At 46.7% G+C, this 15,271-nt stretch overlaps 1 non-coding gene across 1 annotated transcript; it reads left to right on the top strand.

Moving 5' to 3' along the window:
• Nucleotides 1-14,467: 14,467 nt before the first annotated feature.
• trnak-cuu (transfer RNA lysine (anticodon CUU)) lies at nucleotides 14,468-14,540 on the top strand. Its single transcript has one exon. It is a non-coding gene; the product is annotated as a tRNA-Lys (tRNA).
• Nucleotides 14,541-15,271: the final 731 nt, after the last annotated feature.

Raw genomic sequence — 15,271 nt, 5'->3', positions numbered from 1 at the left:
CTTGTAGGGGGGTGTGATGGTCCCTTGGCTGATGTCTTTCATGATGTTTCTTGTGTTGCAGCAGGGAGCTGGAGAGTGGGGAGCTGTTCATTCCTCCTAGTTGGTTAGTTGCTCTCTTCATAAAGAACCCGCCTTGCCGGCCAGGAGCCGCTCTTCCTCCTCATCCATTGTCACTTTCATTTTCAGCAGCCAACATCTCTTCCTTACAGCTCCCTTACACTCATGCAACCATAACATTGACTCCATTGCCTGTCAAATCCCATGGCTCTTTTTGTTCTATTTTGTTTTGTTGTTGTTTTCTTGGTTAAAAAAAACATTATTTGGCTTCCTACCCACATCTCCCACTGTTTTGCCATTGCTTCAGAGCCAAGTCGTGAGAAATGGTTTCTCCCCAGTGTGGGTTCTCATGTGACTTTTCAGATGTCCCTATTCTGAGAATTTTTTACCACAAACTGAGCAGGGGAAGGGTTCTCCTCAGTGTGCATTCTCGTGTGTCTTTTCAGACATCCCTTTTCTGAGAATCTTTTGCCACACACAGTGCAGGGGAATGGTTTCTCCCCAGTGTGCATTTTCATATGTCTTTTCAGATGTCCCTTTTCTGGGAATCTTTTATGACATACTGAGCAAGGGAATGGTTTCTCCCCAGTGTGCACTTTCATGTGTCTTTTCAGACATCCCCTTTCTGAAAATCTTTTGCAACAAACTGAGCAGGGGAATGGTTTCTCCCCAGTGTGCATTCTCATGTGTCTTTTCAGATGTCCCTTTTCTGAGAATCTTTTACTACACACTGAGCAGGGGAATGGTTTCTCCCCAGTGTGTGCTCTCATGTGTGATTCTAGATGTGCCTTCACTGAGAATCTTGTGCCACAAACTGAGCAAGGGAATGGTTTCTCCCCAGTATGTGTTCTCATGTGTCTTTTCACACATCCCTTATCTGAAAATTTTATGCCACAAACAGAGCAGGGGAATGGTTTCTCCCCAGTGTGCGTTCTCATGTGTCTTTTCAGACATCCCTTTTCTGAAAATTTTTTGATACAAAGTAAGCATGGAAAAGGTTTCTCTCCAGTGTGTGTTCTCATGTGTCTTTTCAGACATCCCTTTTCTGAAAACGTTCTGCCACAAACTGAGCAGGGGAATGGTTTCTCCAAAGTGTGTGTTCTCATGTGTGATTTCAGATTCCCCGTTGAGAATCTTTTACCACAAACTGGGCATGGGAATGGTTTCACTCCAGTATGTGTTCTCATGTGTCTATTCAGACATCCCTTTACAGAAAATCTTTTGCCGCAAACTGAGCAGGGGAATGGTTTTTCTCCAGTATGTGTTCTCATGTGCGTTTTAAGATGTCGCTTTTCTGAGAATCTTTTGCCACACACTGAGCATGGGAATGGTTTCACACCAGAGTGTGTTCTCATGTGAGTATCCAAACTACTTCTGTAACGAAAACCTTTACTGCATGTTGAGCACCTAAATGGACGCTCATCCTCACTGACTTCTGTCTCAGATTCAGAAGGACCAAAGGTCACGTTCCTGATGATTTCTGATTCTCTTCCAGTTTTTAGTTTTTGCTCTTTTGAGCTGCAATGACTCACTTCCTGTCCTGGGCTCAGTTTCTGAAGCAAATTCCTCCTTGAGCCAAAGGGTTCCTTGTGCTCAGAGGTGGCCGTGTTATCAGGTCTGACCCAATCATCCTCACTGACTTCAGTCTCAGCTTCAGAAGAGTCTGACATCTGGTCTTCAGTCTTAGGTTGTACAAGTGTATCTGGATCTACCTTGCTGGCTGGTTCTGGTTCTGGTCCTCCACTCTCTTCTCCATCAGCTTCTGTTTTCAGAGGATGAATTGGGCTCCTGCTCAGAGACTCTTCTTTCAAGTTCTCCTCAGTTAGACTCTGATGAAGCTGTGGGAACTGAGGTTTCTCTTCGTCCCCTTCACTCTTCACAGGGACCAGAGTGAAGGGGAACGTGGTGATATCAGCCTCCTCCTGCCCTTGAAGCTGCGCTCCCTCCTCACTGGTCCAGAGCTCCTCCCACTCCTCTTTAATGTGGGGGGGCTCTGGGTCCTGCAGCTCAGGGGGAACCTCTTCTTTAATCACCAGCAGCTGCTCCACATCTGCAGGACACAAACAGCAACATCAGAAATCTCTTCATTTGACTCTGAAACAGCGGAGCAACAGACAGAAACAGAAATCAACTCAATGAAAAGAGACGTCCTGCTACTGAGGACCAGTCAGCAAACTGGGAACAGAAACGCTGGCTTCAGATGCTTGGATCAACGTTGTGTCACCCAGGTCAAAGGTCATAGGTCCCCTCTGCTGAATGCCTTTGTCCATTCATAATCACATTCACTCGTTGGAATGTTAGTGTCTATAATGGGACAAATGGACAATTCTTGAACGGCCAGTCCAACCCAAGGTCGCCAAGAAAAATCTTTCTTTTTTTAAAGTAGGCCTTTATAATATCCGTGTCAGCCTACATCTTAATGTCAAAAAAGAAGCAACATGCACAGCATCCTGGGCCAGCCTGACACACACACACGACACGGCAAGGCTGAGTGAAGCAGTCCTAGTCCCCTATTATCCAGCTAGAACCCTTCGCTCCCAGGATGGAGGGTTACTGGTGGTTCCTAGAGTTCTAAAAGTAGAATGGGAGCCAGAGCCTTCAGCTATCAGGCTCCCCTCCTGTGGAACGGTTTGAGTCCGGGATGCCCCCCCCCCCCCAAGACCTTCCTTTTTGATCAAACTTATAGTTAGGACAGCTTAAACCGGCCCTTCGATATTTTGCTGTAGGCTTCAACCTGGTTTATGCTTCTGCATGGCATCAACGCCGTACCTACACTGTCGACGCAGACCTACATGGACCCTACGCCGCAGCAGACGTGCACCTCCAAAATGTCCTGACTATTCATTGTGTCGACACGTCGTGACGTGAACATCAAGGACTGTGATTGGTCCGTTCAGAGGAGTCGCCGAATGCATTTAGAGGTGGAAGAACCTCCACGACAAAATGTGCGTCTCCGGAAGAAAATGGCCACAAGTCGTGTTTTTCATGTTCAAGGTTTTAAGTTTGATTCATGAAAACAAAGTCGTTCAAAGAGAAGCACTGGACTTTCTGTTGGAAATAGTTTTGTTTTGGAATCTGACAAGAGCCCCCGAAACCATAGAAAGACACAGCCACACCCCCTAGCAGCTTGGAGGTGAGCTGCAGAGCAACGCATTCCCTCAACACAGAACTGGGCACTGGGCTTCTCTCTCCTCCTCTCTGTCCTCCTATATGTGTCATACATAAATCACACACATTACTAACTCCTCTTCTCCCCTCATCCCAGATCCTGGTGCTGCTGAGGAGGCTGCAGACCTGAAGAGGCTCAAGCTGCCACCCGTAGCTCCACCTGCTCACGTCCCCGTCTGTCCATCAGTCTCTTCCTTTCTCTCTCTCTTTATCTCTGTCCCTCTCTTTCCTTCTGCATATCTGTCTTCCTCCATTCTCTGTCTTTGTCTCTGCCCTGCTCTCCTGCTCTCTTTCCCCCCAACCAGTCAAAGCAGAAGGCCGTCCCCACTGATCCTGGATCTGCTCCACGTTCCTGCCTGTTAAAAGGAAGGTTTTCATCACCACTGTTGCAGGATGTGCTGCTGATGGAGAATTGTTGGGTGGAGGTTCATTGAAGGAGTTTGGTGCTGGACCTGCTCTACTAGTAAAGAGTCATGAGAGAACTTTGTTGTGATTTGGTTCAAACAAATAAAATTGACTTGACTTGAACGTGATGATAGTGTGGAAAAACTGTCAAAAAGAATGAAGACAGGTGAGAAAGAAAAGGGAGGATTAAAAAGAAGAGATTAAAGAAAAGCTATGGTCCTGCTGAGTGTTGTGATGCTCATGTTTAGCTGTCAAGCTAGCAGCTCTGGACTCACTGATCTGGACTGAAACTGCATTGAAATGAAACAACAGAGCTTCACTGGTGTCTGCAGGAGGTTTGCCTTTGGATTTTGTCCCCTAAATCGACTGTAACATTGGTTCATTCTGACGGGACTCATTTGGATATCATGTGACTTGCTGGAGACAGAGAGACTGCTGACACGTGTGTGTGTGTGTGTGTGTGTGTGTGTGTGTGTGTGCTGACTGAGTCCCACCAACATTGTGCTGCCTGCTCTTTGACTTTGTCTCAGGGGTTTTTCCAGCTGGTCTGGACCACTTGGTCTGATGAAGCTCCAGCTAGAATTCCTAGACTTTGTTTCCTGAGCTACTAAAACCTCCCTTTATGTTGGGAACAATGCAGCAGGTCCCTGGGGGACTCACCTGCTCTGTCCAGCCTGACTCGGGGCTTCAGCACGGCATCGAGCAGCAACCTCTGCCGGCGGTTCTCCCGCTCGTACTCCGCCACGGTTTCCTCCAGCAGAGCCACGATCTGCTCCGCGGCCGCCGCCAGCCGCTCGGTGAGCAGCGCTCTCAGCACCGGTACTCCAGCCGCTGAGTCTCCTTCTCCCAGCTGCAGCAGGAAGTCTTCAGCGGCGGCGAGGATCCGCTCCTGGACCGACACCCGCAGCAGCTGCGCGGCGCACATGTTGAGGTTCTACCGGCGCCACTCAGCCTTCAGGAGACAAAGACCGAGGCCGGGGGTTCACGGACTTCTCCTTCTTTCCTTGTTGTTTGAAAACCTCCCGCGTCTTCGTCTCGTTCTGTGAAGCGCGTTTTGATGACGTATGTGGTGACGTCCGAAGCCTCTTCAGCCGGCAGTGACCACGTGACTGATTCAGGACCTGCTTCTCCGGCTTGGCGTGAGATTCTAAATGTAAAGCAGTGAAACGCCGTGGTTTCCTCCCTCCTCGTCCAAAAGCGTTCGCTATTTGATCAAAGGAAGGAGAAACAAGTGACTCGATGTTGTGGAGGCTGAACTCAGAGTTGAGAGAACTTTCATTCTGATCTGAGAGCAGCAACAAAGCCACTGAGAAAAACTGAACCACTGTCAGAGTCGGCACAGCATCAGCAGTCAGGCTGTGTTCACACTGGGAGAAACCATCGGACAGAAACCTCCCTCAGTCACACTGAAGGAACCTGAACTGACTGCTGCAGCTGGGACACACACACACACACACACACACACACACACACACACACACACTCAGCAGGAAACATGAACAGAGAGATAAAAGCACAGGATGCCTCCTCCTCCTCCTTCCAGAGATCAACTGATCTCCAGATTGACTTCAGTTCTTTGATCAGAATTCTTCTTCCTCCTTGATAGATTTATTGATACTTTGTCATAGACGGTCCATTCCTATTGCAGGATGTTAAAGAGCAGAAGAACCAGGTTCCCATGTATGGAACTAGAATATTTATACACTGTATTGCAGTCGTTTCCAACATCCATCCATCCATTGTCTTCCACTTATTCCTGTTAAGGGTCATGGGGGTGGAGCCTATCGCAGAGTCTACAGGTGAGAGGCGGGGTTCACCCTGGACAGGTCACCAGTCCATCACAGGACCAACACATAGAGACAGACAACCATTCACTCTCACAGTCACACCTACAGTCAATTTAGAGTATCAATCAGCCTCGTCCCCTCTTGATGTCTTTGGACTGTGGGAGGAAGCTGGAGTACCAGAGAGAACCCACACAGGAACAGGAGAACATGCAGACTCACACAGAAAGATCCTGTGCTCCAGCCGGGACTGGAACCCTGAACCTTCTTGCTGTGAGGTATTTTTATCTCACAAGTGGAAAAATGTAGAATCTTCACGTCATTACATGTCGTTCTCCATTGGGTCACTAGGGGGCAGCACCTACCTGCATCACCAATATGAGCCTTCAGTCTGTCAGGGGGTAGAATTCAGTCACCACCAATGACATCAGAGTCAGAGTTTAGACATCAAAGACAGACATTAAAGCCTCTCTGATAAAACAAAAATATACTGCAATATTTTTTCCAAAGTGAGACCCTCTTTATTCTCTAGTTTAATCTGCTGCAATAATAATGAGCATCTTTGTCAGTCTACTGATGAATGTCAGATATCTTTGATGACCAAACCTGGACGTTTGTCTCAGTTTGACTGGAAGTCTCATTCATTCATTTCTCCTCCATGATTTCCTGCAATGATTTCCTGGTTCTGCTCCATTCAGGTTCAGAGAGCTGAGATTAAAATCACTCAGGAATAAAAGAGGAGACACCAACAAGTCAGCATGGAAGAGGAGCAGCTTTTCAAACTGGTCACCCTGGCTGCTGGTCTGGGCCTCCCTTTGCCTCGGTGCTCCTTGAACCAGTGAAGGTCCTGGTCCAGTCTTCTCCACTGAGTCCTCGTCAACAGGGAGCACCTCCCCACCAGAGAGGTGCAGGGCAAAGGAAAGGAAAACTCCAACCAGAATGAACGCTGCACTAAAAACTGCCCTCCATTTCTTGAGGGGAACGTTGGGTCTTCCTCAGGCAAACGGCAGTCAGCAGTGGCTCAACATCTGAACTGAGCCCAGACCAGGTCAGCTGATCATTCACCAGCTCAGCCCCTCCCACTCATGACGAAGACCTTGAAAACCCCAACATCACCTCCTCCACCTCAGTCTGGCGTGTGTGGATGGAGGGCTGTGATGTCAGCGGCGATGACATCACTGACACAAACACACTGATCTCTGACTGGTTTGGTCTGAGTGGGATTCAGTGACATCACACAACCTGCACCAGATGAAGGGGCGGGGCATCCAGGAGCTGTGACATCACTGGTGACTCTTGTTGGGCCGCCTTCTTGGCCAAAGTGGAGGAGAACAGGACCCAAATACAGACGGGGGAGAGGAGCGTTCAACAAAAGGAGGCTTGAATGATGAAAAGACAAAGAACAACAAAGGAACTCAAAGCACCAACAGAGGAGAAAAGACAAAGTAGCAAACAAAAGCCAAACTTCCACTGGAAACTTGGAGGAGCTGGAACAGGAGGGAGAGAACATGAGGCTGAGAACCCTGGAGAATGAGAGGTGGACAAATCCACCAGCGCAGCATCAGGAGAGCAAAGAAACCAGAAGGAGCTTTGAGGAGCTGCTGACATGCAGCCAGGGAGCGTCTGCCTGAGATGGGAGGAGCTGCTCATCCACCCAGATGGAGAAGCAGCCATCTTGCTCTTCTGACGCCGACCGGCAGAAGGAACAGAGGAGGTGAGGGGCCTCACGTTGTCATGGCAACATGGAAACATTCCACTCTGTCAGCGATGCCTCCATCAGACGCACTTTGTCTTTGTGAAGATCAAAGTGAAAGGAAATAATAAAATAAAACAATGAAGGCTGCATGAACTGAGTGACACACTTGAGGATGACATCAGCGAAATGTGTGATGTCACACTGCTGAGTCGTGAGGTCACCACCAGAGAACAAATGAGTGATGAGATGCTGATTATTTACTCTCTACTTTAAATGATCTCACTCTCTTCCAGCTTGAAGAAGTTTGAGGATGAATGAAGTCAAGAACTGGAAAAATGTAGAACGTTCATGTCATTACATGTTGTTCTCCATTGAGTCACTAGGGGGCAGCACCTACCTGCAACTCCTGGGAGCCCTCAGTCTCACCTCATTTTCAGGCTCCAACTAAAATGAAGCTTCAACTCTTCTGAATCCTCTCCACCTGTCAGATCTGTTTGAAACTTCCAGGTTTGATCAACATCCCAGTCTGAACACATCTACAGGTCAGCAGTGACCACAGCGCCACCTACTGGCAGCAGGAAATGACAGATTTGACACTGAGATGTCCTCGTCACGGCGTGATGGAGAGTTCTGATGATTCATCAGCACAATCAGACTCTGAGAACTCCTCCCTGCATGGTTGATGAGGGTCAAAGTTCCCATGTGTCTCACTTCAGGTGGAGGACCAGAGATTTTAGGCTCATGTGAGTGGTTGATTCTAATGTAAGAATAACAGACCACAGACTAGTCAGTGAATAAAACTGCCGACTTCTTTATAGACAGAAAATGTCAGAAAAACAAAAACTAGTGGTACCAAACCCTTTACATCCACACACATTCAATAAAGGAGTCTCCCTCCAACCAACAGACAGAAACCAGACCTCAGGAGAATCAGGTTATTGACCTCTTTTGAGTCTTATTTGAAGTTAAGCCGACTTATTTGAGTTGAGGTTAAATTTGGTGGCTGGATTTCTATGATTGTTTGTTTACTTCACGGTGTCTATTTGAGTTTCCTCAGTCTAGGTTCTCATTTGATCTTGGTTCAGCCTATTTATGAGTTTTAGTTCTACGTTCCCTCTTCCTGTTGGTTTGTTTCACCGGCTCTATCCAAGCTTGAACTCCCTTTCAACAACCCACTCATGGAACACCGATTTGGCACACAATCAGGAAACGTGAACAAAACAAAGTTATAAAAATAAAACTCAGGGCCAAAGTATTTCAATTTACAACTCAATCTCACAAATCAATAATCAGAGTCTCTCCCTTTCAGCACCAGTCTTTTCGTTCAGTCCGTTATCAGTCCAAAAGAAATTCAAGGTGTCTCTGTGAAACCTGTCAGTTCTGTCCTACCACAATCCCACCGTCAGGGTCAGTGTCACCTGGGTGGGTGAGGTTTGCAGCGCCATTTTCCACTCCGACTCTCTCTCTCCTGTGGGTGGCTCGCCATCTTTTCTCCACAGCGTCAGGTGTGTTTGCACACCAGTGATCCCGCCTACAAAACCTGGCCAAATCCTCGTTCACAACACAATCAACACAATCCAGAATCATGGACAGCAGTTGAGTCCAGTGTCTTCTCAAAAAATGAAGGGACCAAGGAGAAGACCTCAAAAGAGTCTGCTTTGTTTACTCTTTCCTCTCTCATTCTCGAGTCGTCCGTCTGCTTTAGTTTACTTTATTTATATTTGTACAGCACTTTTCATCCAGAGACTGCAACACAAAGTGCTTCACAGAACTGAGAGAAAACAGGCAACATTCAATAAAATATAAAACAATACAATAAATACATGTTAAGAACCCGGCCTTCCCAACCCACATGACCTCATACATGCACACACCACCCCCCCCACACACACAAATACACACACAAATACACACATACACACACTGACTGTCAGTAGGAACATGGCAGGGCACTGAAAATCCTAGTGAGGAAAGACCACCTATGGGGGCCATCCTCACCAGGAGGTGCCACAGCCCACAACCACAGGGAGCGCCGCCACCCAGACCCCCCGACCCGGACAGACCGGGTACACTCCACATATAATGCAGAGCCCCCCAGCTCTCCGGGCCTGGACGATCCCAAGGACGACGCCCCTGTGGGCGGACCAGACACACCTCCCAGTGTGGAGGGCCCCCACCAGGACACACTGGAGCTAAAAACTAAAAGACTCAAAGAAGGTAGAGTAGGAAAGAACAGAAATTACAATGATATTAAAGTATCAGAATGACATAAAATATATATAAAATCTAAAAGTTTTAAGAACTAATAAAAAAGTAGAATAAAATAATTAAAAGACTAAAGTAACAATAAGATATCGTGATAAAATGAAAGGATAAGAGAGACTAAGTCAGTTAAAAGCTAAGCTAAAAAGGGGAGTCTTGAGCCTCCTTTTAAAAACATCAACAGTCTCGCGGTCCTTCAAGACCTCACTGGCGCTGTCACCTGTCCCCACCTGCCTAAAGACTGCCACTATTGTCCCTGTCCCCAAGTGCTCCACAGTGACAGGCCTAAATGACTACCGACCCATTGCACTCACCCTAGTAGTCATGAAGTACTTGGAGAGGCTGGTCAAGGCCCACATAGAGGCCTCCATCGACGTCTCTGTGGACCCCCACCAGTACGCCTACAGGCAACACCGCTCCACTGATGACGCCATTTCACCAGTGGTCCACACAGCCCTCACCCATCTGGAGAGCAGGAACTCCTATGTCCACCTTCTCTTCCTGGACTTCTCCTCTGCCTTCAACACCATCATCCCACATGGGGGACCTGTTCAGTGGACCTGAGGACTGGTGACCTGTTCAGGGTGAACCCTGCTCTCACCAAATGTCACCCCCCCCCCCCATAACCTTTAACAAATCAGTGGTACAGAAAATGGATGGAGTGACTGATTCACTGCAGAGGCACAGTGATGTTATTAATGGAGGAGTCTTTTCATTAAAGACTGAAGCTCCATACAAGACAGAGTCTGTAGACCAGAACATCACAACCTGGGAAGCTTTCACTTCTTTGGACAGACAGCTTTGATTTCAGGTTCTACCTCTGTAAAATTGAAAGTAAAGTAAATGGAGCACCTGTGAAGGTAAAACTGATGATGTCATGACTTGTTCAGTCCTGCAACGTTAAAGTCCAACACGCTTTTGATTGTCTCTGATTCTCTGTGGCAAAATCCTACAAGAGGAAACAGAAAATCTTGAGGTTGTCTCACTTTTTTTTTAAAGAAACTCTGCATAGGACAGTGATAGGAGGCTTGTTTCCTTGATGAAAGAGACTGGTGCTCTCATCTTCTTCAACATTGACTTGTTCTACCAGGACAAGAGAATCTGAGCTTGGATGTCATTTAGCAGTCAAAGGCTTGTTAAACTGGTCAACATCAGCTGGTGTTCACTCTGATGATGTAGCGATGGTCTGGATTCTTCCTTCTGGAGCACCAAGCTGCTGGGAAGAAGCCTGATGATGTCAGAGTTGTGTTCAGTGGCTCCTGCTGGGTCCATTTCTGACAAATGGGCTCCAAAGAGTTCAGCTGTTTCAAAGGCTCAGAGAAAGCAGCACCTCATGGTGGTCAGGAGACGAGGTGGCCGAGTGGTTAAGGTGATGGACTGCTGATCCATTGAGCTCTGCAGGCGTGGGTTCCAATCCCATCCTCGTCGTAGGAGACTTTGGTTTCTGCTCCCAGATTATGGAATTACTGTGAGGCTTTTAACTGACAGACACCAGTTGAGTCAACTTCCCTTTCACAACCTGACCAAAACAACTCTGACACCCAGAGCTCACATGTGTCAATCACCTCTGGAGAAGGTCCCGCCCCCACAGAGCAAAAATCCTCCCATCAGTGAAGAAAACTGCAGACACCTCTTGGATGAGAGCTGAAGTGTCTTCTAGAAACCTGAAACAGTCCACTTGGAACGTTTAAATAATTCTACAATCCTACAGTTTCATTGAGCATTTGTCCAAAGCCACGTGCATGTCTCACATGTATATAATATATATGTGACACTCTTTCATCTACTCATTGACCAAAAATGCAGTCTAATACCAGTAAATTTGTGCAGAAGAAAACGTTATTTGTGCTGCTTCTTTATTTATTTATTTAGTTTAGTTAGTATTTTTTAATGTATTTTCTTTCAAGTCACATTTTGTCCATTAACTTCATAATCAGAGTCACCATCTCATCACATGACTAAAGTCTGGGTTCTGTATTGGTGGTAAAATATCCTTCCATGCCCCTCACTAGTTTGCACACAGAAAAGCATATTTTACTGGTTTCAGATCTCTTAGCTTGTTCTCTCTCTTAAACCTGCTGAGGCAGCTTTCATTGTGTGATTGATTTTAAAATATAAATATGGAACAGAACCATTGGAATCAGATGTCAGGACATTTGAAGGAATGTCAATCTCCTGTTGAAATGTTGCAGTGTGCAGCTGAGGCTCTCTGGCAGTGGCACCAGGAGCCACAATGGCAGAACCTGGACCCTCCTGGAGGAGAACCACAGGTGAGGGCCTTCTTGGCTCCAGATTGATGGAAATCAAGTGTCTGAGGCTGTTAGCAGCCATGAAGTTGATCTGGTTGGCACTGGTATTTGTTCTTGCTGCAGCTCAGGAGTGATTCAGGAGAAGAGGTTCAGAACAGCCAAGGTTGGGGACTGGAATTCTAAAATTTCCCCTGGAACCAAACAACCTTGGAGGGTAAAAGCTCCAATCATAGCCACTCAGATGCAGCAGCAGAAGAAGCTGTCATCCACCCTGACAGTCAGAGCATCAAGTCAAGGAAACATCACCATCTTGTAGTTCCAAACCTCCACCTGTCAGATTCAGCTACTTCTTATTGTGGGACTTTAAACTTGAACACAATGGAATTTGGACAAGGAGTTTTCCTTCCAGTCCAAACATCATCGTCCAGCCTCCAACCAGAGGTCCATCAGTTATCATGGAGCCACAGGTGGAGTCTGGATTCTTTTCTAGAATGAGACGGCAATGAGAGTCCTGCCAAGTGACATCACTGACATGAATGGATGACTTCAGTCACGTGACTGGAGGACACCCAGATAGCAAAGGTCCACTCATGTGTGTCCTCACTGCTCCACAGGTCTGTCAAATGTTCTGTAAAATAGTTGGACCCAGCAGAGCTGCTAGATTAGGAGTTGATGGAGTCATTGCAGATACCAGGGTCCAAAGTCCAGCTTGAACCTGGTTTGTGCAGTTCTTTGTCAAGCTAGCAGCCATTCTTTTCACTGCCAAGCTAAAGTGACTTCTGTCAGCAAAGGTCAACATACAAAAGGATATTTCTACTGTCAGTTCAAGATTTTGATCAAACTCCTTTTTCAGAGCTGGAACCTTCCTCTTGTGTCAGCTTTCTGTTCCCATCTCCATGGTAACGGTCAGTTTTGACCCACGTCTTCAATCAGCTGTCAAATAAACTAAAACAGTTTTCTATCCTCCAAGTTGTTTCCATCTCTTGGTGACCTTGTTAGGCTTCCTTATCCATGGAAATATTGGTTTGAAGATTTAGTTGTGGGCCTCTGGACCTTTTTTTAGTCACTAAACCCTGGATTTATTTTTTCAGCAACAGAACTTTAATACAAACACAAAATGAAAAGCAGAACAAGCCAGAACCCTAAATATGGATTTGCAAGGTCAACAAACAACAACCAGTCAAGCAAACCAAACCAACAGAAACCAACTACAAACTGTTTGAGTCATGACAAAGTCCAGGACCCACTTTTCACCCTACAATGTAAACCAATGGGAGGCTGTCTCCTCAGACACACATAGCCTCAAACTGACGCTTCTCTCGTCTACACTGTAACTCTCTCCACTTCACAAATAACTTCACTACATTCCTGACAAAAATGCCGACGAAAATATGTTACATTCAACTTTTGACCACAATCTGGGGATTGATGAGCCTTTTTCAAACAACAAACTCTCCAAAAATCCTCTCTCCTCTCCACTCTGACAGAGAGCAGCGGGGGAGGGGCTCTTAAGAGGCTCAGCTCTGATTCTCACTTGGTGTCACACTGAGGCTTCTACCTCCTAAACTACAAGTCCCACCGCTCTCATAAAATACATCCTTGGATTCAGGACGACTCCTGCTACTTTTCTGCAGTGGACAGAAGGAGGCTCAGGCCCTAACAACACTGCCTCCAGCTTTAATTAAGACCTCAGTTTTGTTCTCTGCCTCCATGACAGGTTAATGGACATCAACTGGTCCTGAGTCACCGGGAGACACGGCGATGTCCAGCTGAGTGACATCAGCAGGACTGTGGAGGTTTATACTGAGTCTCCTGACGACAAGTGGCAGTACAGAGATATTAAAGAGGGTCTGAGCTAAAACTGAACCTTGGGGAACTTCAACCTTTGATCTCAGAGTTCTATTTTTAATCTTAGAATTCTTTCTTTGATCTCTCCTTGATTTCTCAATGATTTCTTTGTGGACTCCAATTGTCTCTGATCTCTCAGTGAGACAAAGACAGAGCAGCTCCAACCTCAGCCTCCAGGAGGCCCTGATCCTCTAGTGGTCAGTCCTCTGTGTTGTGGCTGCAGCAACCCTGGTTTGAATCAGGGTCCCAGCAGCAACATTCCTACTGACTAGTGTTTGTTGTTCAACTGGACAGTTTGTCTGGTGAAGCTCTCTCAGACACTCCTTTCTTCATCCTCCCTTCAGGCTCAGCAGCATCAGAGTCAATGTGTCTGACTCAGACCAGAACCCTCAACCTGGAGGCTGTGGTGCAATGAGAACACATCTGACAACCAATCAGAGGAGGGTCTGTTTGACCCCTGAAAACTCCATTAAAGCCTGAGAGGAACTTGTTCTTCATCTCCAAATTCCCTCCCTGCACGTTGTCTCTCCAGAAATCATTCCAGTCCAAGTTGAACCTTAGACTAAAAGCTCCCAGTAGGTGATGCAGGCTTCACCTCACTCCTGGTTCTGGAACCTCACCAGTTCTTGCTCTCTCACCACTTGGATCTCATGTTCCTGACATCTCTGAGCTTGTTTCCTATCCACCTGTCTCATGTTGATGAGGTCATCCAGCCTGATGATCTCCATGGTTCTCCTTTGAGTGGTTCCCTCTGGGAGAGTTCTCTCTCTGTAACTTGTGTGTTTGCTCGTATCCTGTTTCTCCTTGACAGCACTTTAGTGTTTTTACCACTGGTGTCTCATCTGTGGTTCACCTTTTATTTTACTTCTTTGTCAAAGATGAAGGTGTTTGTGGTCATTCATCAATCATGTGATGGCTCATGTGACTGTGAGTCTGATGGAGAGCTTGTAGCGTCTCTCACTCTGATCACTTCAGGCTATTGAAGCTACTCAGATGTAGCCTGACTAGCTCAGTCGGTAGAGCATGAGACTCTTAATCTCAGGGTCGTGGGTTCAAGCCCCACGTTGGGCGTTCATCTTGAACATCCCTGCTTGTCCTCTCACTTCTGCAGCTGTGGGGCTTTGATTGGAATTGAAAGAAAAATCGCTGAATGAACAACACAAACACAGGCTGTGTCTGAAGGTCCACACCTGCACCCGACTCAGAATGAAAAAACCAGTGTGGACTCAATTGTGTCCACTGTCAATTCTGATTCTGGAGAAATTTCTTCATATGTATTGATGGGCGCGAGCCAAGCAGAAATTTCCCACAATGCCGTAGTGTTTGGTCAGTGTTGAGCAGGCGTCAGTCTGACAATGATCTCATATTATTGTGTCATCACCTGACCAGACCCAAAAGTAGGCTCAGGTATCAGTTTCTTCTCAATGCTAATGTCTGCTAGCTTAGTCTGCTACTTTGATGGCTCTGCCTGCTCAAAGGTCCAGACCCAAAAGTAGGCTCAGGTATCAGTTTCTTCTCAATGCTAATGTCTGCTAGCTTAGTCTGCTACTTTGATGGCTCTGCCTGCTCAAAGGTCCAGACCCCTGGATGTGGTGGTTCCTACCTGAACGTAGATTCTGTCAGCTCATGTTGTTAAATCAACTCACCAGGAACACCAGTAGATTTCAATGGACTGACAATGAGTCTCATTGAATGGGTGTCTCGTCCAACGAGAAACAATCAGTCTCAGGTTGAAGCTCATCAATGAGGTCTTGTGGATCAGTGGCTTGCATGAATGAATGAGTTGGAAGACTTCTTGGAAA

Source organism: Aulostomus chinensis, chromosome 1, assembly GCF_037954235.1.
Source record: "Aulostomus chinensis isolate RoL2024-O1b breed Wild chromosome 1, RoL_Achi_v1.0, whole genome shotgun sequence".
Classification (NCBI taxonomy): Eukaryota; Metazoa; Chordata; class Actinopteri; order Syngnathiformes; family Aulostomidae; genus Aulostomus; species Aulostomus chinensis.
The sequence above is the reverse complement of the archived record's forward strand: the minus strand, read 5'-3'. Positions and strand labels throughout refer to the sequence as shown.